The sequence below is a fragment of the Lampetra planeri genome, chromosome 68 (assembly GCF_965212315.1).
Source record: "Lampetra planeri chromosome 68, kcLamPlan1.2.h2, whole genome shotgun sequence".
Classification (NCBI taxonomy): Eukaryota; Metazoa; Chordata; class Hyperoartia; order Petromyzontiformes; family Petromyzontidae; genus Lampetra; species Lampetra planeri.
The window spans coordinates 256,314-280,266 of NC_136173.1; the positions used below are offsets into that span (position 1 = coordinate 256,314).

A 23,953-nucleotide genomic window follows, 5' to 3' on the forward strand; every position below is an offset into this window, starting at 1 on the left:
CTCAGCGGTTATTTTAGTGGGTAGTTGACCCTCAAAGCTGGCGAAATCGGTAGTAGTAGCGTGAGCCAATTCCGATCCAGACGGAATGACGACCCGGTCCGGGCCCCCGTTCAACACTTGCATGAACGGGCCTGACCCGGCCAAACGATAGTTTGAGCCGCTACCAGGGAAAAAGATTTAGCCACCGAAATCGACGGGGATAACAGCACACCCGTCGCACCGTCCGCAGCATCCAAAGGCTTTCGGTAACGCAGCGGAATAAGCATTTGCGAGCCCGACGGCACCTCTACTGTGGCAGCAACAATGGCGTTAACTTCGTTACCCAGGGGCGAACGGCCCAACAGGGAAGGCAGGAACGACATCCTACGGCCCCCTGGCATTTCTAAGCAACCTTGGTCGACAAGTATCTTAACTGGCATGCGGCGCAATAAATCGGTGCCTAATAGGCATGGGACAGCCAGTGAGCGAGAAATCAACACTGGTCCCTCCGCGGTAATATTCCCGATAGCAATGCGCACATCAACTTGCCAGAAAATACCCATGCTACCCCCATTAGCAACAACACACGCGTCATTAACCGGTCGGATCCGTGACGTGAGAATGGACAGGAGAAAAAAAATGAAATAAAAAATGATGGTGGCAGACGTGCCTGTGTCCACCAAAATACGGACATCAATCCCATCGATGGTACCTCGTACCGTCAATGAGCCCGACGGGGCAGCTACCACTCTACGGGCCAATTTTTTCCATTGTGTCGTAGAGTGTGGCATCAACACAGGTGTACAATAATTTCCGTCCGGAGCGCCAACATGTGTGCGAGTGGATGGGTGATGTGACAAGACCTGCCGGGTGTCCGATTTGTGCTGACTCGCCCGAGGGTGTCGTGGATCCGCGTCCGGTGGAGGAGATGGAAGCCGACCCGACGGGAGCTGAGAAGGCAGAGGTCGGCAGCGGCAATCCCGGGCGAAATGGCCCCATCGGCCACACTTGCACGTGGTCGACCCATATCATCATGCTGGTCACGCAGCCGGCGTTTTGGGACCCAGTGAGGAACAGCAGCCATCACCTCGTCGTCGCCGGAGTCATCGGAGCAGTGGATGACCCGACGTGGAGACCACCCCAATGGTGGACCGTCTATTTTGGGATTCCCCGTCCATGCCGCCATCTGATCCCAGCGCTTCAGGTTGAACTTAGCGTCCAAGCAGCGCGCCGCCCATCGCGACGTGAGCGGTTCATGGCCGCATACCGGCAACGAGATGTTCAGTTCCTGGGATAGCTCAATCATTCTGGAAAGGATGAGAGGATCCAGGAGATCAGCCGACGAGTCAGGGTAGGCGGACATGGCCAAAGCTAACAGTGCCCCCCGGTAGGCCAAGGGCGATTCCTCTGATCCTCGACGACGTGACATAAATTTTCTGGTAGCTGCCGTCGGCGGGTCGTAAAACTCCGCCATTTCTGTGAAAGCATCACGAAGCGTCTTCTTCTTGGTCACCAGGATGGATCCGAAGACCGTCAGGGAGACATCATCCAGCAGCGTGGGCAGCGCCTCCAGTCCCTCCGCCTCCGTCCATCGTACGGATCTAAAGGCCGACTCGAAGCGCCACGTGAAGGCACTCCAATCGCCCCCGGCGATAAATTCCTTGATTTGAGGAAGGCGATGTCCGCGGTGAATGTCCGACGCCTCGAGCGTTTCCATTCCCGCTTCTTGCGTTCTTCGCGGCTCCGTCAAAATGGCGTCCGGCGGCCGCGTGGTGACAGCCCCGCCCAAGATGGCGTCCGGCGGCTCCATCGCAGCAGCTCCGCCCAAGATGGAGGCCTCTCCCGCGCGGCAGGAGCAATGGCGGACGTCGATTCCCGCTGGAAATCTTGGTCATCGGCACTCGGCTGAAACCCACGCGGCCGACCAAGGGCCGCTGAGGATGCGACCGCCATCACCAGATTCAGTAAAATCGCGCGGAGCGACTCGATCTGCTCCGCGAGTCGCCGCCATCCCTCGTACACAGTCGAGGCCGTCGCTTCTCCAGCCTGTCGGCGATGAGCGGCGTCGAGGAGAGCAGCAGCCGGAGGCAGAGGACCCGCAGCTCCCAGCAGTTCGTCCTCGTCCGCCTCAACTTCTTCCTCCGACGGAGGGTCCGGTGGATTCTTCTTCCTGAGGTGCTTGGACATCTTGAAGGATCATCCAAACAGTCTCAAAAGATACTTCTGACACCAATGTTATGAAGCTCGTTGTGACGACTTCTGGAATCCGTCTTTTATTCAACTTATGTTACAGTTTACTTCACGCTGCTGACAGGCAGCGTGAGAGGGACAGATAGAGAGAGAGATGCACTGCCACGTGGCAACTCGGAGCCCCGCTCCCGCGTGGCCCCCTTCCTCTGTTCGTTCCCGTTCTGACCACGTGTCGTTCGTTTCCACCCCTATTTAATACCCGGGTCACGTGGTACAGTTCCGCCAATCCTCGTTAGCCTGCATGGAATCTTCCAGGCTCCCTCGTCAGCTCCCGGGACCACGCCCCTGACTCATCTCCCCATTGGCTGTGGCTAAAGCCAGCAGAACCAATCCTTATAGCTGTCACCTTTCCATCACGTCAGGGCCATGCCCCTAGGCTTCCCCCTATTGGCTGTAAACCAGGACGGGCAGAGCCAATCACCATGACGAGTTGTGATACGTCAGTGAGCCGGATATATCCTCATATTACAGTAGGATCGTTTTTAATGTTGGAGTAACTCCCATCATTAAGTAGGTCCAGGATTTTGTTGTTGTATGAATCTTTATCCATGATGACTGTGCCATTGCCCTTGTCTGCCGAGAGGATTACTATATTATCTCTCTTTTTTAGGTCCGCGAGCTCAGCGCGTTCGTTTTTGCCAATGTTACTAGTGGGTTTCTTAGCATTCTTAAGAATAGTGGCTATTTCAGTTCTTGCCACATCAGCGTTAATGTGTCCTATGCCTCTGAGGGCTACATCAATCTGAGAAATCACATCCTCTGCTGGTATATATTTAGGGGTGACAGCGAAATTTAGGCCTCTGGCTAATACCGTCTTCAGATTGCCAGAAATTGGGATGTTACTCTGATTAATAACGGTCTTGTTGACATCCAGCTTTGTGATGTGTGGCTCTGGTTTCTTCTTAGATAGGAGGTTGAATTTAGAAATTAGGTTAGCTTTGCATTTGGCTGACATTGAGTCAGCAGAAGCAGAAGTCATGTTCTCAACGTGGTTCCAATCGGAAGGGGACATTTTTTGTGTTAACATTAAATGTGTTTGTAAGAGAGTCTTGTCTAAATTATCGAGTTCAGATCGAAGTAATCTTATTCTCTCCGAGATTAGTGATAGGCTAGCTTTAAATAAAATCTGTTCAGAATTCGGTGACGACACAGCAGCAGATGTGAGTGTGAAAGCGATGGGTATTACCTTGTTATCTTGACATCTCTTTAGGAAGGCCAGCGTCTCGAGAATGTCCCCTTCCGATTGGAACCACGTTGACAACATGACTTCTTGTGGTGTTTATTTTTGCGGTATTTATTTTCGTGTTGTTTATTTTTGTGGTATTTATCTTGGTGGTATTTATTTTTGGTGGTATTTATTTTCGTGGAATTTATTTGCGTGTTGTTTATTTTTGTGGTGTTTATTTTTGCGGTATTTATTTTCGTGTTGTTTATTTTTGTGGTATTTATTTTGGTGGTATTTATTTGGTGGTATTTATTTTCGTGGTATTCATTTTCGTTGTTATTTATTTTCGTGGTGTTTATTTTCGTGGTGTTTATTTTCTTGCTGTTTCTTCATTTCCGTGGTATTTAAAACAGCGGGCAAACTCCGCCCCAAAGCGAGCGCGCGCCTAGCAGGGGATGATCTTGAGACGTGGGGCTGCTGCACGCACGCAGACAGCCGCAGTAGCATCCACAGCAGCAGTAGCAGCAGTAACAGCAGCAGCAACAGCAGCAGTAACAGTAGTAGCAGCAACAGTAGCAGTAGACGTAGCATCAGTAGCAGCAGTAACAGCAGCAGTAGAAGTAGCAGCAGCAGTAGTAGCAGCAGCAGTAGCAGCAGTAGCAGTAACAGTAGCAGTAGTATAAGCAGTATCATCAGCAGCAGCATCAGCTGCGCCGTTTCAACTCCTCATCATCATCAGCAGCAGCAGCATCAGGAGCTCCACCGTGGGAGGCGACTGACAAGGCGAGAGTGGTGCAGGCAGCGATAATGATGAAGATGATGATGGTGGTGGTGGTCGTGGTGGTGGTGGTGGTGTCTGCCTAGCCTCGCATCAGCAGAGGGTCGAGGCGGTGAGAGACGCGGTGCTGTGGGTGAGTTTGGGTGGGTGGGTGGGTGTGTGTGGGTCAGTGTGTGTGGGTGGGTGTGTGGGTGAATTTGTGTGGGTGGGTGGGTGTGTGGGTGAGTTTGGGTGGGTGAGTGGGTGAGTTTGTGTTAGTGTGTGTGAGTTAACGTGGGCGAGTGTGTGTGAGTGTGAATATGTGGGTGAGTGTGGGTGAGTGTGGGTGAGTGTGTGGGTGAGTGTGTGGGTGAGTGTGTGGGTGAGTGTGGGTAAGTGTATGCGCTGTGTGCGATTGTGGAACCCCCTAATAGAATATCTTCGCCGGTTAGAAAAATTTAGGCTGGCCTGCCTACGATCCATCCTGGGTTTAACCAGGCTGGATTGTGGGAGGAGCTCACAAATCCTTGAAAGATTTGGGCAAAGTCCAATCGGTGAGCTCCTCCAGCAGGCAAGGCTGCTTTGGCTGGGTCACGTAGCCCGCATGCCCAGCCACCGCATGCCTAAACAGCTTTTGTTCGGCCGGATCGAGGGGGCTAAACGGACACGGCACGGGCTAGAGAAGAGATGACGTGATGTGGTACAGAAGGACGTGGGGCTGAGTGGACTTGCCGATGGCTGGTACCGGCGGTGTCAAGATCGGCCTCTGTGGAGGAGGCTCGTGAAGGACGCTACTGGGCAGTTGGAGGCAGTCGCCCTCCAACAACAACGGAGGGTGGAGGATTGACGCTCACAACAACGAGCGGAGCGCCGGGTGGCTAAAGCACAGCAAGTTTGTACAGTAGGGGGCACAGGTGGTGCATCAGCCAGTCATCTCGGTCATCTCAGTCAGTGGCGAATAGCGCTATGAATGTCCACGTGATGAACCCACCCACTTGAGCTGTCATTTAGGATAGCCAGCGTCGTTTCACTGGGTGCAATACTTGGTGTTTAATAACACGCGAGAGTTCGTTGTAAATGTGTAGCGATGATAAACGAGCCGGGCCCAGTCAGTCCTCTGTATTCGGTACTCCGACTGCTTTTTCAGTGTCTCTGTCATTATTAGTATTACTGTAGTGGTGGTATTGACGTGCGCCGACTGTGACAGTGATGGATCACGGGGCGGCGCGGGGTGCGGGGTTGGGCACGCGTTGTGGGCGTGGTGTGGACGCGCGCGCCGGGAGTGACAGATGACGAGGCGGCGCGGAGTGAGTGGTGAGGCACGATGAGATGTGGGAAAAGAGGATCGTAGCCAGCACCCGGCGATTGGTCGAATAAGTGGGTGCTCGCAGCGACGTCCGCAGGTGGGGTATAAAGGGGGACGCGCGAGAGCACTCGGGGAGAGTTACCCAGTTGAAGACCCGAAGACGGAGCTGAAGACCTAGTGAAGCCGAGTAGCTCAGTGGCGTTAGTCGCCGAGTAGCTAAGTGGATGTTGGTCATCCGAGTAGCTCAGTGGCGTTAGTCGCCGAGTAGCTAAGTGGATGTTGGTCATCCGAGTAGCTCAGTGGGCGTTAGTCGCCAAGTAGCTAAGTGGGTGTTTGTCACCCGAGTACTAAGTGGATGTTGGTCATCCGAGTAGCTCAGTGGCGTTAGTCGCCAAGTAGCTAAGAGGATGTTGGTCATCCGAGTAGCTCAGTGGGCGTTAGTCGCCAAGTAGCTAAGTGGGTGTTTGTCACCCGAGTACTAAGTGGATGTTGGTCATCCGAGTAACTCAGTGGGCGTTAGTCGCCAAGTAGCTAAGTGGGTGTTTGTCACCCGAGTACTAAGTGGATGTTGGTCATCCGAGTAACTCAGTGGGCGTTAGTCGCCAAGTAGCGAAGTGGGTGTTTGTCACCCGAGATACAAAGTAGGTGTTAGTCACCTGTAACCAAGTTTGATAAAATAAAGAGTGTGTTACCCGTGAAGTCGTCTCCCGTGGAGTTACTACATTACAACTGGCGTCAGAAGTAAACCTGTCTTCAAGAAGTATGGACACAAGGAAGACTACCCGTACCCACGAGCGAGGTCGGGATGACGACGGCGTACCGGGGACACCGACCTCGGGAGTAGAGGACGAGGAGTTGCCGCCGATGCAGCACTTCGCGGTGATGGCCGACGCTCCGCTTGCCTCCGACACCGGCCTCCAGGACGCGCACGCCCGCTTGGCGGAGTTGCTACTCGCCGCCGCCGCTGTCTTGGCCGACATCTCCGTTCCGGCGAGGGGAAAAACGGCTGCGGGGGTCGTGGAGGAAGCGACGGTGGAGGATTCCCGCCAAAGGGCGCTTCGCGCCAAAAGCCTGGAAGTTGCCGCCGTTTTTGGGGGGCCGCCACCGATTGGCGGGAAAGACGGACGCCACGTGGCCGGACACCTCCGCGCAGCGCAGCCCACGTCATCGGCGCGCGCCGGAGCCCTCCATTTTGCGCCTGACAACCGAGCCGACATTTTACACAACCCCAGCGGAGCGCGGGAAAATCTCTCCGACGTCGACGACGATCGGGTCCTCCAGCAAAGATTGCCCGCGCTGTCGGCGTTCAAGGCGGATGGGGGCGACTGGGGAGCCTTCCAACGAAGGTTCCTCGCTCATCAGGAGATGTCGGGGTGGTCCGACACCACTGCCCTGCGTGCGTTGCCAGCGATGCTTGACGACGACGCGCTTGCAGCCTTCACATCTGCTGCAAGGTCGTCCCGCTCTACGCTCCAGGCCGCACTACACCTGATGGCGAAGGTGTTCGGGCCGCCCTCCACGTGCCGCCACCAGTTCTACGATCGGCGGAAGGTGGCTGGGGAAACGACGCTAGCCTACCGCACGGCACTGCTCGCCTTGGCGGACGCGGCTTTTCCCCGCATGGATAAGGAGGGGAAGGACGCCATGGTGACGGAGCAGCTGCTGGTGTTGGCCCACGAGTTGGGGGTCCCCATCAACGTGGCAGACGAGATGGAGATCTGCTCCCTGGCGATCGCCACGAGCATTCACGCGTACGAGGTCCTCAAACGCAAGCCGGGGGTCGTCTGCAAATGGCCGGGGAATGCGGCACTGGCCGCCACGATCGCCGAACCTCAGCCAGCTGCGGTGCAGGAGCGGGCCTTCGCTGCACCGTGTCCGGGGGAGTGGAGAACGGGAGGTCGTTCGCCCACACGTTCGCCCCGCAAGCTGGAGCAACCGAAACCTACGACGTCCGTCGTCTGCTACAACTGCGGCCTTCGGGGTCACGTCGCAGCCGGGTGCCGGGCCCCGCGTCCGCGCACCGCAGGACCACGTCGGGACGACGACCAGGGCCACAAGTCATCCCAACAAAACCCGGCAAGTCGCGGCACCTCACACGTTCGGTCCACAAACACGGCACATTCGGGTCGCCGCTTCGCGGTGGGGGGTTCGCGGCTGGGTGCCGGGGGTTCAATTCGGCGGGGGGGGTCCGTACGCGGCCCGCAAGCAGTCGAGTGGTCCGAATTGGCCCACAGGATCGTGGCTGCGTCAGCCGGGTCGTCCGTGGTAACGGGGTTCATTGACGGGGTTGAGGTCCGGGTGCTTGTTGACACGGGTGCGTCGGCCACCATCATCTCGGACCTTATTTATAACATCCTTCCCGTCCAAAGTAGACCCCTTCTGCCGGTAGACGTGCCATTTTATGCGGCGAATGGGGGATCCCTGGGGATCATCGGCCAGATTCGGGCGACTATTTGCATTGGGGACATTAAATTAGCGGGCCCTATTTTTGTATCATCATCGCTGGCCGTTCCCTGTTTGCTAGGTACGGACTTTTTGTCAAAAATGCCCATCAAAATTCTTATTGATCAGGCCTGCATAGAGCTTCCGTCAGGTCGGCGGGTTGCCTTCTTGTCGAGCCCTATCAAAGTGCGCACGGTTTGTGCGACGGTGCAGGCGCTGGCGACTCACACTGTACGGGTACCCCCGGGATCGCAAATGTTAGTACCCCTTCGGTTCAGGAAGCCACTCGAGGTGGGTGCGGAGGCACAGGGGGTGCTGTTGGGGCCGTCAAACAGAGCCAGTAAGGGCCTCGACTTAGCGGTTGCTCAAACCATGGTGAGAGGGGACAGTGAGCCGTTCGTAATGGTCCTGAATACGGGGTCGCGGCCGGCCGTAATTGCGCAGGGAACGGTGCTGGCTCACGCCGCGCCGCTGCCCGTTGAGGAACGGCTCGTGGCTCAAGCAGATTTTACTGTCGAGTCGCATCCTCAAAGTGATGAGGGGACTGAGTGGTTGGACTCGCTGTGTGCGGGTTCTGCTAACTTGTCCGGGGTGCAATTGGGAGCATTGAGGGGTTTGCTCATCGAGTTTGCTGACGTGTTCAGCAAACATAAGTACGATATCGGCTGCACTGACCTGTTGCGCCACCACATAGCTACAGGGGACGCGGCCCCTATTCGTCAGAATCCTTTCCGGCTCAGCCCGGCCGAGAAGGAACATGTGCAATCGGCGGTTAATGATATGTTGGCGGCCGATATCATTTCGCCCTCTTCTAGTCCGTGGGGTGCTCCTATTGTCCTAGTAAAGAAACAGGACGGGTCCTTGCGGTTTTGTGTCGATTTCCGCCGCTTAAACAAAATCTCGATGGCGGATGCGTATCCGCTCCCCAGGATGGATGAGTCGCTGGATGCCTTGGCGGGAGCGCAGTTTTTTTCCACACTCGATCTGCTTTCTGGATTTTGGCAATTGCCACTCGATAACGAGTCTAAACCTAAAACTGCTTTCCGCACACCTGGGGGCCTTTTTGAATTCAACCGTTTGCCCATGGGCTTACATTCCGCCCCCGCCACGTTCCAGAGACTCATGGAATTGGTTTTGTCAGGCCTCCAATGGGATACCTGTTTGATTTATCTTGACGATATTATCGTCTTTAGTCGGACTTTCGAGGAGCACCTCCAGCGACTGAGAGCGGTGTTCCTCAGGATGCGTTCCGCTAAGCTAAAATTTAAACCGGCTAAATGTTTTCTGCTTCGGGAATCTGTCAGGTATTTGGGCCATATCGTGAGTCGTTCAGAGATCTCGACGGACCCTGCTAAGACGCATTGCGTCAGCTCATGGCCAACGCCAACCTCGGTCACGGAGGTTCGTAGTTTCATTGGTTTTGCCTCCTATTACCGTCGTTTTGTCAAGCAATTTGCCACCATAGCCAAGCCCCTGCACGCTTTGACGGCTAAGGGTGTGAGGTTTCACTGGGGGGCAGAGGAGGAGGATGCGTTCTGCTCCCTCCGTGACGCTTTGGTGCAGGCTCCCCCCTTGTGTTACCCCGATTTCACACAACCGTTTTTGCTTGACACGGACGCCAGCAATACGGGTATCGGGGGGGTGCTCTCACAGTTGGTCGGGGGGGTTGAACGGGTGGTCGCCTACGGTAGTAGGGTTCTTTCCCCCGCAGAACAACGCTATTGCGTAACTCGTCGTGAATTGTTAGCCATTGTGTTTTTTACACAGCAATTCAGGCCGTATCTTTACGGCCGTCATTTTACGGTCCGGACGGACCATGCGGCTCTACAATACGCTATGCGCGTGGCGCAGCCATCGGGCCAATTGTCCCGATGGTTGGAGGTCCTTCAAGACTACCAATTCACGACGATTTACCGAAAAGGGTTGCGGCACTCAAACGCGGACGCCTTGTCGCGGTTGCCGCCGTGCACGGACTGCACATGTTTGTTGGGATCAGCGCGGTGCAAACCCCCGGTCGCCGGCGCCCCGGGAGTTGCGCTCGCCACCACTGACACCCCGGGAGAGGACGCCCCCACGGGGAGGGATTCGCTGTTGTCGTTGCCCCTCATTGAGTGGGGCCGCCTCCAGATGTCCGACAGCTCCCTACTTACGCTGCGTCGGAAAGTTGGCGCTCCCGAACAAGGGGAGGCGCGGGTCGGTTCCTGGGTGTGCAGACAGGGCCTGTTGATGAGGTGGGACAACATGTCCCGGCGTCACGTGCTCGTGGTGCCTGTTGCTATGCGGGGTAGGATTGTTCTGGCAGCTCATGAACGGCTCATGCATCTGGGTTTTCACAAAACGCTCGCCCTAATCCAGCGAGACTATTATTGGCCGGGGATGGGTAACGACGTGGCGAATATTCTTAAGAGATGCGTAGAGTGCGCCAAAAGGAAACCGCCACCATTGGCGGCTAATCCACCGCTGCAATCCATTCAGGTTTCGCGTATAAACGAATTGGTAGCGTTGGACATCTTGGGGCCCTTTCCGGTTACACCAAGGGGAAATAGGTTCCTGCTGGTTGGCGTGGAATACTTCACCCGATGGCCTATGGCATGGCCGCTCGCCAACCAGTCGGCTGCGGCGGTGGCGGACGCCTTTGTCCAGGGTTATGTGTTGGACAAGGGCGCCCCCGAACGCTTGCTGACGGATCAAGGGAAGAATTTTTCGAGCGTTTTGTTGCGCGAGGTGTGCGACCTGTTGGGTACAAAGAAAGTGCGTACTTCCCCCTACCACCCGCAGACTGACGGGATGGTTGAGCGTCTGAACAGAACGATTACGTCTATGTTGTGCCAACAGGTCTGCGACGATCAGGTTGATTGGGACTTACAGGTGCCGGGGGTACTCGCGGCCTATCGAATGGCCCCTCATGCGGCGACAGGGTTTTCCCCATTTTTTCTTATGTATGGGCGGGAGGCCGATCCGGCCATGGACGTCCAACTGGGGATTTCCCAGCCACGTGCAAAATCTAAATTGGCAGACCACATCAAATTTAATATCGCCAAATTGACTGAAGCGCGGGAGGGGGCAAGGTTGAATTCGCGGTCGCGGCAAATTGCAAACGAGAAATTGCATGAGCGGAGGGTGCATACGCATGATTGGAAACCAGGCGATAAGGCCTGGCTGCATTGTCCACATGCACCGTTGGCTACGTCCCCCAAGTTGTTGAGACCTTGGAGGGGACCGGTGGAAATTGTGCGGGTTGCACGGCCCCAGAGTATACAGATTAAATGGGGGAAACGCCGTTGGTATGTGCACCCCTCCCGACTGAAGCCCTATGCGGCACCGTGTGACCCCGTTCTGTGCCGTGACGACCGGGCGTGTGATGTGACCGTCGACTCGGGGAGGGAGGTGTCGCAGGCTGATCCTCACGTGTCTCCACCTGACCCACCCCCAGGTGCCTCGGGCTTGACGGCTGCTGACCATCGAGAGCCTGAACCCCGGGGCACGCACGAGTCCTCGATGCCTGGCCGATGTCTTCCTGAACCGCCGGCACCACCGGACGTTCAACCGCGTCTGGTGCCGTACGACGGACCGGCAAGGCGGACTCGGGCTAGGTCTCAACAATTTTCATGAGGACGGGTTTTTTTTGTGCTCTACACCGAGCTCGCCCGGTGTTCCCCTCTGCCGGGATAATGTCCCGTTGTAGGGACGCTCGGAAGAAAAGGGGACACTGCACGAGTCGGAAGGAAAAAAAAAAATTTCCATTTATTTTTTTTGTATACACATTGCTATTGTCACTCGCCGGTTTGTATATATTGTTCTGTTGTCGCGGTGGCATTGGTTGAGGGTTGCGGATGGTGGTGTTCGCGTCGTATTGTGTTGTTAGCTTAGTTGTTGTTCTTGTTGTTGTGTTGTGTTACGGGGCACACAGGGAGGGTTTGTAATTTTTGTAGCAGCCGGGGCGGCTGCGAGCTATGTGGTAGGGGGTGATGTAGTGGTGGTATTGACGTGCGCCGACTGTGACAGTGATGGATCACGGGGCGGCGCGGGGTGCGGGGTTGGGCACGCGTTGTGGGCGTGGTGTGGACGCGCGCGCCGGGAGTGACAGATGACGAGGCGGCGCGGAGTGAGTGGTGAGGCACGATGAGATGTGGGAAAAGAGGATCGTAGCCAGCACCCGGCGATTGGTCGAATAAGTGGGTGCTCGCAGCGACGTCCGCAGGTGGGGTATAAAGGGGGACGCGCGAGAGCACTCGGGGAGAGTTACCCAGTTGAAGACCCGAAGACGGAGCTGAAGACCTAGTGAAGCCGAGTAGCTCAGTGGCGTTAGTCGCCGAGTAGCTAAGTGGATGTTCGTCATCCGAGTAGCTCAGTGGCGTTAGTCGCCGAGTAGCTAAGTGGATGTTGGTCATCCGAGTAGCTCAGTGGGCGTTAGTCGCCAAGTAGCTAAGTGGGTGTTTGTCACCCGAGTACTAAGTGGATGTTGGTCATCCGAGTAGCTCAGTGGCGTTAGTCGCCAAGTAGCTAAGAGGATGTTGGTCATCCGAGTAGCTCAGTGGGCGTTAGTCGCCAAGTAGCTAAGTGGGTGTTTGTCACCCGAGTACTAAGTGGATGTTGGTCATCCGAGTAACTCAGTGGGCGTTAGTCGCCAAGTAGCTAAGTGGGTGTTTGTCACCCGAGTACTAAGTGGATGTTGGTCATCCGAGTAACTCAGTGGGCGTTAGTCGCCAAGTAGCGAAGTGGGTGTTTGTCACCCGAGATACAAAGTAGGTGTTAGTCACCTGTAACCAAGTTTGATAAAATAAAGAGTGTGTTACCCGTGAAGTCGTCTCCCGTGGAGTTACTACATTACATTACTACTACAGGGACTCTTCTACTTATAGACATTCGATTTACAAACCTTCAGAGATATGAACAAACCTGTCCCTATGTGTCCAGTGGCCTGTTCGGATTGAGATGCGTAAGTTGAACTGCCGCGCAATAAATGGCGGTGGTGGCATCTACATCTGAAAAACGTGAAGAATCAGTGGGATCTACATCTGCAGAACGTGAAGAACCAGTGGCATCTACATCTGCTGAACATGAAGAACCAGTGGCATCTACATCTGCAGAATATGAAGAACCAGTGGCATCTACATTTGCTGAACATGAAGAACCAGTGGCATCTACATCTACAGAATATAAATAACCAGTGGCATCTACATCTACAGAATATAAATAACCAGTGGCATCTACATCTGCAGAACGTGAAGAACCACTGATATTTACATCTGCAGAACATAAAGAACCACTGACATCTACATCTGCAGAACGTAAAGAACCAGCAGCATCTACATCTGCAGAGCGTGAAGAACCAGTTGTATCTACATCTGTAGAACGTTATGAACCAGTGGTATCTACATCTGCAGAACGTGAAGAACCAGTGGCATCTACATCTGCAGAACGTGAACAACCAGTAGCATCTACATCTGCAGAACGTGACGAGTCAGTGGCATCTACATCTGCAGAATGTGAAGAACCAGTGGCATCTACATCTGCAGAACGTGACAAACTAGTGGCATCTACATCTGCAGAACATGAAGAACCAGTGGCATCTACATCTGCAAAACATGAAGAACCAGTGGCATCTACATCTGCAGAACGTGAAGAACCAGTGGCATCTACATCTGCAAAATGCGAATAACCAGTGGCATCTACATCTGCAGAATATGAAGAACCAGTGGCATCTACATCTGAAGAACGTGAGTAACCAGTGGCATCTACATCTGCAAAATGCGAATAACCAGTGGCATCTACATCTGCAGAATATGAAGAACCAGTGGCATCTACATCTGAAGAACGTGAAGAACCAGTGGCATCTACATCTGCAGAACGTGAAGAACCAGTGGCATCTACATTTGCAGAACGTGAAGAACCAGTGGCAACTTCATCTGCAGAACGTGAAGAACCAGTGGCATCTACATCTGCAGAGCGTGAAGAACCAGTTGCATTTACATCTGCAGAACGTGAAGAACCATTGGCATCTACATCTGCAGAACGTGAAAAACCAGTGGCATCTACATCTGCAGAACGTGAAGAACCAGTGGCATCTACATCTGCAAAATGCGAATAACCAGTGGCATCTACATCTGCAGAATATGAAGAACCAGTGGCATCTACATCTGAAGAACGTGAGTAACCAGTGGCATCTACATCTGCAAAATGCGAATAACCAGTGGCATCTACATCTGCAGAATATGAAGAACCAGTGGCATCTACATCTGAAGAACGTGAAGAACCAGTGGCATCTACATCTGCAGAACGTGAAGAACCAGTGGCATCTACATTTGCAGAACGTGAAGAACCAGTGGCAACTTCATCTGCAGAACGTGAAGAACCAGTGGCATCTACATCTGCAGAGCGTGAAGAACCAGTTGCATTTACATCTGCAGAACGTGAAGAACCATTGGCATCTACATCTGCAGAACGTGAAGAACCAGTGGCATCTACATCTGCAGAACGTGAAGAACCAGTGGCATCTACATCTACAGAAACTGAATAATCAGTGGCATATACATCTACAAAACGTGAAGAACCAGTGGCATCTACATCTGCAGAACGTGAAGAACCAATGGCATCTACAGAACGTGAAGAACCAGTGGCACCTACATCTGCAGAACGTGAAGAACCAGTGTCATCTACAGAACGTGAAGAACCAGTGGCATCTACATCTACAGAACGTGAAGAACCAGTGGCACCTACATCTACAGAATGTGAAGAACCAGTGTCATCTACAGAACGTGAAGAACCAGTGGCATCTACATCTGTAGAACGTGAAGAACCAGTGTCATCTACAGAACGTGAAGAACCAGTGGCATCTACATCTGCAGAACGTGAAGAACCATTGGCATCTACAACTATAGAACGTGAAGAACCAGTGGCATCTACATCTGCAGAATGTGAAGAATCAGTGGCATCTACATCTACAGAACGTGAAGAACCAGTGGCATCTACATCTGCAGAACGTGAAGAACAGTGGCATCTACATCTACATGAGAATATACAACTTTTACAGCCTTCCCACGTGTTTAGTGCACACAGCACGATGTTGGACTTAAGAACAATTCGACTTACGAGCAGACCCTCTGGAAACTGAACTCGTTCGTAAGTAGAGGGGTGGTCGGGTGGGGTGTGATGGGGTGGGGGAATTCCCTTTTCACTACCAAAACGCCTTCTGAACTTTTATTATTCTGCCATTTCAATTCGAATGTGATGTTGACTTTGTTTCCGCGCACACAATCCTGTTAAGCCAGTTAACCCACTCGGGTGTTTGCGCGTTCGCGTGTGTGTTGTAGCAATGCCCCGAAGCCGCTACCTACCAAAGTGCCATTTGATTTGACACATAGTAGGAGCAGCAGGGCTCTGGGCGACTAATATTTCCATAGTAGAGGGGTGGGGGTTTTTAGGTTCTTTAGATTCTTTAGATTTCCGTGAATATAAATGTCGCATCGTTAAACCCAACCAACACCACACAGCACAGCCAATAAGAATAGCTGCCAACCCAGATGGCTTACCCCGTGTTCCTGTTCAGGGAAATTGAGTTTGCAGGTCCGTATGGCGTACTGCCGTTTCAACACGGGCATAAAATAAAAAAGTTTATTTTTGTGTTTTTCCCTCGTGATGTGATTTATAGGACTAACGTTGAGATTTATAAAGGGGTACGGGGTGACCTTTAATGTCTGAATGTGTCTGTAATGAGGTAGGCACTGATAATGTGTGTGCAGATATGGAGACCCACGTAGACCCACAGAGATACACAGAGACCCACAGACACACACAGAGACCCCACAGAGACCCACAGAGATACATACCTGTCAACTCATACGGTTTAATCGTTTCAATACGGGCACAAAATAAAAAAAAAGTGTCTATTTGTTTCTCCCATGTGATGGAACTTTGTGTCGGATGAACGTTGACATTTATAAGGGGAACGGGTTGACCAATAAGGTTTGAATTGGTCTTCAATAAGGTAGGGCACTGAGAAGGGGTTGACAGGTATGAATTAGTAAGCGATTTGGGTCACGTGAACATAGACGTGACCAATTAGTTACTTAGTTCAGCACTAAGCGGTTGTGTGTTGGATAATAAACCCACTACAACTTTTACAATAATAGTGTAGTGTATAGTGTAGTGTATAGTGTAGTATACTAGTTCAGCACTAACCGGTTATGTGTTGGATAATAAACCCATACAACTACATTTACAATAATAGTGTAGTGTATAGTGTAGTGTATAGTAGTATATAGTAGTGTATAGTGTAGTGTAAAGTGTAGTGTGTGTCGTGTATGTATTGTATAGTGTAGTGTATAGTGGAGTGTATAGTGGAGTGAATTGTGTAGTGTAGTGAATTGTGTAGTGTATAGTGTAGTGTGTAGTGTAGTGTATAGTGTAGTGTATAGTGTAGTGTATAGTGTAGTGTGTAGTGCTGTGTATTGTGTAGTGTATAGTGTAGTGTATAGTGTATAGTAGTGCAGTGTATAGTGTAGTGTATAGTGTATAGTAGTGTAGTGTATAGTGTAGTGTATAGTATAGTGTAGTGTATAGTGTATAGTAGTGTAGTGTATAGTGTAGTAGTGTATAGTGTAGTGTATAGTGTAGTGTGTGTCTTGTATGTAGTGTATAGTGGAGTGTATAGTGAAGTGTATAGTGGAGTGTATAGTGTAGTGTATAGTGTAGTGTGTGTAGTGTATGTAGTGTATAGTGTAGTGTATAGTGTAGTATACTAGTTCAGCACTAACCGGTTGTGTGTTGGAGAGTAAGCCCACTACAGCTTTTACTATTCGAGTACATTCTAGATTTGAAGCTTTCGTGACTGCACGGATCCATACTCTTGGTTCTTTCGGTAAAGTGACGTGGGTGAAGATAATAAAACAAATAAAAGATACAAAATAAATTACGACGTTTCGATTGCAACACAAGCAATCATCATCAGGTGTGACAACCACAGCAAGACATTTTACCGATGATTGCTTGTGCTGCAATCGAAACGTCGTGATTTGATGTAATATATTTGTTTTTTATCTTTTATTTTTTTATTTTCTTAACCTACGTGACTTTACCGAAAGAACCAATAGTATACATTCGAGTACAATAGTAGTATTTCACAGTTGTAAATGTTGTATAGTTGTGCATGTTGTGGGTTTTTAACACTAGTAGTATTGTAGTATTGTATGTCTGTTAATGTTGTAGGTTGTTAACACTAGTAGTATTATAGTATTGTATAGTTGTTAATGTTGTGGGTTTTTAACACTAGTAGTATTGTACAGCTATGAGTCAGCCAAGGGGGTCTCACCTGGAGACGCAGATTGTGGATTGTGCTCAGGGCGCTCTCATTAACTCACTTGGTCACGCCGCGCATGCCACCACACCGGTATTTGTGGGTGGCTGGAAGGGGGTGGATGTGGGTGGGTGAGTGTGGGTGAGTGTGGGTGTGTGTGGGTGGGTGTGTGTGGGTGGGTGAGTGTGGGTGGGTGGTTGAGTGTGGGTGGGTGGGTGGGTGAGTGTGGGTGGGTGGGTGAGTGTAGGTGGGTGAGTGAGTGTGGGTGGGTGAGTGAGTGTGGGTGGGTGAGTGTGTGTGAGTGGGTGGGTGTGTCTGGGTGGGTGAGTGCGGGTGGGTGAGTAGGTGTGGGTGGGTGTAGGTGGGTGAGTGTTAGTGGGAGAGTATGGGTGGGTGTGGGTGGGTGGGTGAGTGTAGGTGGGTTGGTGAGTGTTGGTGGGTGGGTGGGTGAATGAGTGTGGGTGAGTGTTTGCCTGGGTGGGTGAGTGTGGGTGGGTGAGGGAGGGTGAGTGTGGGTGGGTGAGGGAGGGTGAGTGTGGGTGAGTGTGGGTAGGTGGGTGAGTGTGGGTGGGTCGGTGTTGGTGGGTGGGTGGGTGGGTGGGTGAGGGTGGGTGAGTGAGGGTGGGTGAGTGAGTGAGTGAGGGTGGGTGAGTGAGTGTTGGTGGGTGGGTGGGTGAGTGAGGGTGGGTGACTGAGGGTGGGTGAGTGAGGGTGGGTGAGTGAGTGAGTGAGTGAGGGTGGGTGAGTGAGTGAGGGTGGGTGAGTGAGTGAGGGTGGGTGAGTGTGGGTGGGTGAGGGTGGGTGGGTGAGTGTGGGCAGGAGACTACCAAACAACAGGGAATGGCTCTTCTTCTGAACAAAATAATGAAGGGGGCATTGGAGAGTGGCGGTTTGGGAAGCTGTAAGCCCCAGGCGACTTTGGGCTCACCTTCCCATCAGCCAGATGCGAGGAGTGGTGGTCATGGTTACTTATGCCCCCACCGAAGACGAACATCCATGGAGGGATACAGGCAAGGCCGATGAGTGAGATGCTTTCTGTGACCTCATGTCACAGGTGCTAGCTAAAGTGGCACTTCGGGATAGAGTCATCTTGTTGGGCGACTTCAATTCCAGAGTTGGTCATGATGCTGGCACCTGGTCTGGAGTGATTGGAAGGCATAGGCCAGATCAGCTCAATAACAACGGTAGGAGGCTGCTAGATTTTTGTGCAGCCCATGGGCTTGAAATTACCAACACGCTGTTCCGGCATCGGCGCATCCACACAACATCATAGATGCATGTCGGGTCCAAGCAAGAACATCTGCTGGACTACATAGTGACGGACCAGCGGATGCGAGGACATGTCATTGACACCAGAACCGACCGTGGAGCTGATCTGCCCACTGACCATCAACTTGTCATCTGTAAGATGCGCCTGCCATTCTTCCACTCCGGTGGTGGGTGTACACCCAGGACCCCATTTAAACCCATAGTGGTCTGGTCTCAACTAGCTGATGAAAGTTGCAAGCGAGAATTTAATCATCGCTTGCGGCTGGGGTTGGCATTGTCCCCCACTCCTGGTGATGTTGAGGGGAAATGGGCGAGGTTTACGACTGTGACTCATGCAGCTGCAACGGCTGCTTTGGGTACGTGGTTCAGACCTCCCCAGAGACCCTGGCTGACAGAGGAGGTGTTCAGGCTGGCTGAGAAAAATCTACAGGCCCACTCTCATCGTCTACAGAATCCCACGTCAGAGAATGAGGAGGCTTATCGCAGCCTTTGCTCGGAGGTTCGGAGAACCGTGAGGTGCTGCAAGGATGGGTGGTGGTCGCGGGTTGCTGAAGAGATGGAGTCTGCCTCAAATGCTCGCGATCACAAATCGCTCTTTAATTCCATCAAAAAGTAATCTGCAGCGCCACACCTATTACCATCATTAGGGGAAAGAACGGTGATCCAATCTCCGACCCCCAGGAACAGGTTTGCAGATTTGCTGAGCATTTCTGTGAGGTCCTGGGGGAGGGGAATTTCCTCAGCCTAGAAAACATCGTGGGACAAAGTGGGGATGACCCTGCCGAGGCTGCGGTGCCTCAAATATTGGAAGAAGAAGTCACCCCCTGTGAGTGGCTGGCTGAGGTGCCATTTGTTGAGGAAGTATTGAAGGCGATCCAGATGTCTGAGACCAGGAAAGGCACTGGGCAGAGATGATCTCCCAAGCAAAATGCTGAGGGAGGGTGGCGTTTGTGCACAGACTGCCCTACATGACGTCATAACAACAGTCTGGACCACAGGATGGGAAGGATGCCCTGGTGGTCTCCCTCTTTAAGAAGGAGGACCTTACAGACTATAACAACTACAGGGGCATCTCACTACTCAGTTTGTCAGGAAAAGTCCAGGCAAGGTTATTCAACTTCGCCTTGCTAGGCACGCTGAGTAGAGGCTTGCAGAGCCCCAATGCGGTTTAAGGAAAGGGCGGTCATGAACAGATGCCATATTTTCCGTCCGTCTGCTACAGCAGAGGTGTACGGAATTCCAACAAGACCTACATCTCTGCTTTATTGACCTGGTCAAGGCCTATGATACCATCAGTAGTCCTGGGCTCTGGGTTGTTCTTGGTGCTTTCGGAGTCCCTGACCCTCTGCTCACGATCGTTAAGGACCTTCATGATGGTGAGCGGGCCCGGGTAAAACTACGTGGCCGGGAGTGGGAGCCATTCCCTGCACACCTTGGGGTGCGACAGGGAAGTCATCTGGTTCCCACATTAGTTAACATCTATTTTGGCCACGTAGTTCGTGAAGCCTATAATAGCCGTACCAGAGGAATTTCCATCTGGTACAGATACAATGGGAGGCTGATCGATGCCCGGGTGTGGTCAAGGGATGGCTCCCTATTGCTCAACCATGTTACGTATGCCAATGATCTGGTAATTGCTGCTCACTCAGAGGAGGAGATGAAGGTGCTGCTGTTGAACCTGGAGCTTGCCACCAAGAGGTGGGGCCTTACCATCTGCCCCACCAAAACTAAGCACCTGCCTCTGTATTTTGAACGATCAGACACTCCACAACTCCCAATCGGTGATGGCGAAGTTGTGGAGAGAGTGAAGAGTTTCCCATATCTGGACAGTTTGATCATGACCAGCTCCCGTTTAACAACAAAGGTCTCACTCCGAATCAGTTGAGCGCCAATATATTTTAATCGGTTACGTAACGCCTTGTGGAGGCTACCTGCTCGCTCCACACGAAGCTTCAGGTCTTCTCGGCCACGGTCATTCCCTCCCTTCTCTACGCTTGCCAAACGTGGACCCCCCTAATGGAACATCTTCGCCGGTTAAAAACATTTAGACTGGCCTGCCTACGATCCATCTTGGGTTTAACCAGGATAGATTGTGTGAGGAGCTCACAAATCCTTGAAAAATCTGGACAAAGTTCCATTAGTCAGCTCCTCCGGCAGGCAAGGATGCGTTGGCTGGGTCATGTAGCCCGCAATGCCCAGCCACCGCATGCCTAAACAGCTTTTGTTCGGCCGGATCGAGGGAGCTAAACAGGCGCGGCACGGGCTAGCAAAGAGATGGAGTGATGTGGTACAGGAGGACGTGGAGCTGAGTGGACTTGCCGATGACTGGTACCAGCGGTGTCAAGGTCGGCCTCTGAAGGAGGCTCGTGAAGGACGCTACAAGGCAGTTGGCGGCAGTCGCCCTCCAACAACAACGGAGGGCGGAGGAGCGACGCTCACAACAACGAGCAGAGCGCCGGGTGGCTAAAGCACAGCAAGTTGGTACAGTAGGGGGCACAGGTGGTGCATCAGCCAGTCATCTCGGTCATCTCAGTCAGTCGACCCGTGGCACCTGCTGGGTCTGCCCCGTGACCTCCTGCCAGCGGGCGTTCGACACTTCACGTGGCCTCAAGGTGCACATGGCCTGGCACAAGCGTCGTGGTGACGTCACCGCCACTTAGTGGCGAATGGCGGTTGTTGTGTGAGTGAGTGTGTGAGTGTGTGTGATTGTAAGTGAGTGTGAGTGTGTGAATGAGTGAGTGTGAGTGAATGAGTGAGTGTGAGTGAGTGTGAGTCTGACTGAGTGTGAGTGAGTGTGAGTGAGTGTGAGTGAGTGAGTGATCTCCCCCTGCTCTGCATGGGCACCCTCCAGGGTCTCCGCTCCCCTCCCACAGCTAAACCCACACCCACAGTGGAACTGGTAGCGGCCACATCCACACCCCCACTGCTCAACAATTCCCTGCAACAAACCCCTCGACTGGGATCTCACAGCAGCAGCAGCAGCATCGCCACCCCTTACTGACATACTGATGCACAGAGACAGCTGCCGCTGAGGGTGCCCCTAGGCCAGACCCACACAGCAGCAGCACCTGGGCAGGAGCCTCTTGACAACGATGCTCCGAGACTCTGCGGGGAATCACAGCAAGCGGCGATGTCCGTGGTGCCGGTTTCATGTCGCAGCGGAACGTGCCCAGCCGTGAGCTCCGGCGCAAGACGACGAGGAAGAGGACGAAGAGGAGGAAGAGGAGGAGGTGAGTGGTGAGGAGGAGGAGGGGACGAGGTGAGCGAGCAAGGAGGAGGAAGAGTCAGCGATGTGGTCCGTGGGGATCTCCCGTGCGGGGAGTCGAACCTGGGCCTGGACGCTGCTGTGGGGATGGGGACTCCTCGTGGCACCAGTCGGTACTGGTGACGGCATGGCGACAGCAGGTGACCCTACACACACTCACACACACTTACACACTCACTCATACACTCACACACTCACACATTCACACACTCACTTACACACACTTACACACACTTACACACACTCACACACACTTACAGCGAGGGGAAAAAGTATTTGATCCCATGCTGATTTTGTACGTTTGCCCACTGACAAAGAAATGATCAGTCTATAATTTTAATGGTAGGTTTATTTAAACAGCGAGAGACAGAATAACAACAAAAAATCCAGAAAAACGCATGTCAAAAATTTTATAAATTGATTTGCATTTTGAGGAGGGAAATAAGTATTTGACCCCTCTGCAAAACATGACTTAGTACTTGGTGTCAAAACCCTTGTTGGCAATCACAGAGGTCAGACGTTTGTTGTAGTTGGCCACCAGGTTTGCACGCATCTCAGGAGAGATTTTGTCCCACTCCTCTTTGCAGATCTTCTCCAAGTCATTAAGGTTTTGAGGCTGACGTTTGGCAACTGGAACCTTCAGCTCCCTCCACAGATTTTCTATGGGATTAAGGTCTGGAGACTGGCTAGGCCACTCCAGGACCTTAATGTGCTTCTTCTTGAGCCACTCCTTTGTTGCCTTGGCCGTGTGTTTTGGGTCATTGTCATGCTGGAATACCCATCCACGACCCATTTTCAATGCCCTGGTTGAGGGAAGGAGGTTCTCACCCAAGATCTGACGGTACATGGCCCCGTCCATTAATCTCTGAGGCTCACAGAGCCAGACTGAGGCTCCCACAGGGTTCAGTGTTAATCACTGAGGCTCACAGAGCCAGACTGAGGCTCTCACAGGGTTCAGTGTTGATCACTGAGACTCACAGAGCCAGACTGAGGCTCCCACAGGGTTCAGTGTTGATCACTGAGACTCACAGAGCCAGACTAAGGCTCCTACAGGGTCCAGTGTTAATCACTGAGGCTCACAGAGACAGACTGAGGCTCCCACAGGGTTCATTGTGAATCTCTGAGGCTAACAGAGCCAGACTGAGGCTCCCACAGGGTTCAGTGTTAATCACTGAGACTCACAGAGCCAGACTGAGGCTCCCACAGGGTTCAGTGTTGATCACTGAGACTCACAGAGCCAGACTAAGGCTCCTATAGGGTCCAGTGTTAATCATTGAGGCTCACAGAGCAGACTAAGGCTCCCACAGGGTTCAGTTAACCACACACACACACAGACAACCACACACACGGTCATGATCACACTGCCCAGGTATGGGAAACTCTTCACTCTCTCCACAATTTCGCCATCACCGATTGGGAGTTGTGGGAGTGGAGTGTCCGATCGTACAAAATACCGAGGCAGGTGCTTAGTTTTGGTGGGGCTGATGGTAAGGCCCCACCTCTTGGTGGCCAGCTCCAGGTTCAGCAGCAGCACCTTCAACTCCTCCTCTGAGTGAGCAGCAATTACCAGATCATTGGCATACTAACATGGTTGAGCAATAGGGAGCCATCCCTTGACCGCACCCGGGCATCGATCAGCCTCCCATTGTATCTGTACCAGATGTAAATTCCTCTGGTACGGCTGTTAAAGGCTTCACGAACTTCGTGGCCAAAATATATGCTAACTAATTTGGGAGCCAGAGGACATCCCTGTCGCACCCCAAGGTGTGCAGGGAATGGCTCCTATGCCTGGCCACGTAGTTTTACCCGTGCCCGCTCACCATCATGAAGGTGCTTAATGATCGTGAGCAGAGGGTCAGGGACTCCGAAAGCACGAAGAACAACCCAGAGCCCAGGACTACTGATGGTATCACACGCCTTTACCAGGTCAATAAAGCAGAGATGTAGGTCTTGTTGGAATTCTCTACACCTCTGCTGTAGCAGACGGACAGAAAATATGGCATCTGTTCAGGACCGCCCTGGCCTGAAACCGTATCGGGACTCTGCATGCCTAGCAAGGCGATGTTGAATAACCTTGCCTGGACTTGTCCCGGCCAATTGAGGAGTGAGATGCCCCTGTAGTTGTTACAGTCTGTGCGGTCCCCCTTCTTAAAGAGGGGGACCACCAGGGCATCCTTCCCATCCTGCGGAACCCGTCCAGTGGTCCAGACTGTTGTTATGACGTC

The 23,953-nt window shown here is 52.6% G+C and overlaps 1 pseudogene; it reads left to right on the forward strand.

Annotated features, from left to right (window-relative positions):
• Positions 1–448: 448 nt before the first annotated feature.
• Positions 449–23,953, forward strand: part of LOC144737346 (uncharacterized) — a 34,043-nt pseudogene continuing 10,538 nt past the window's right edge.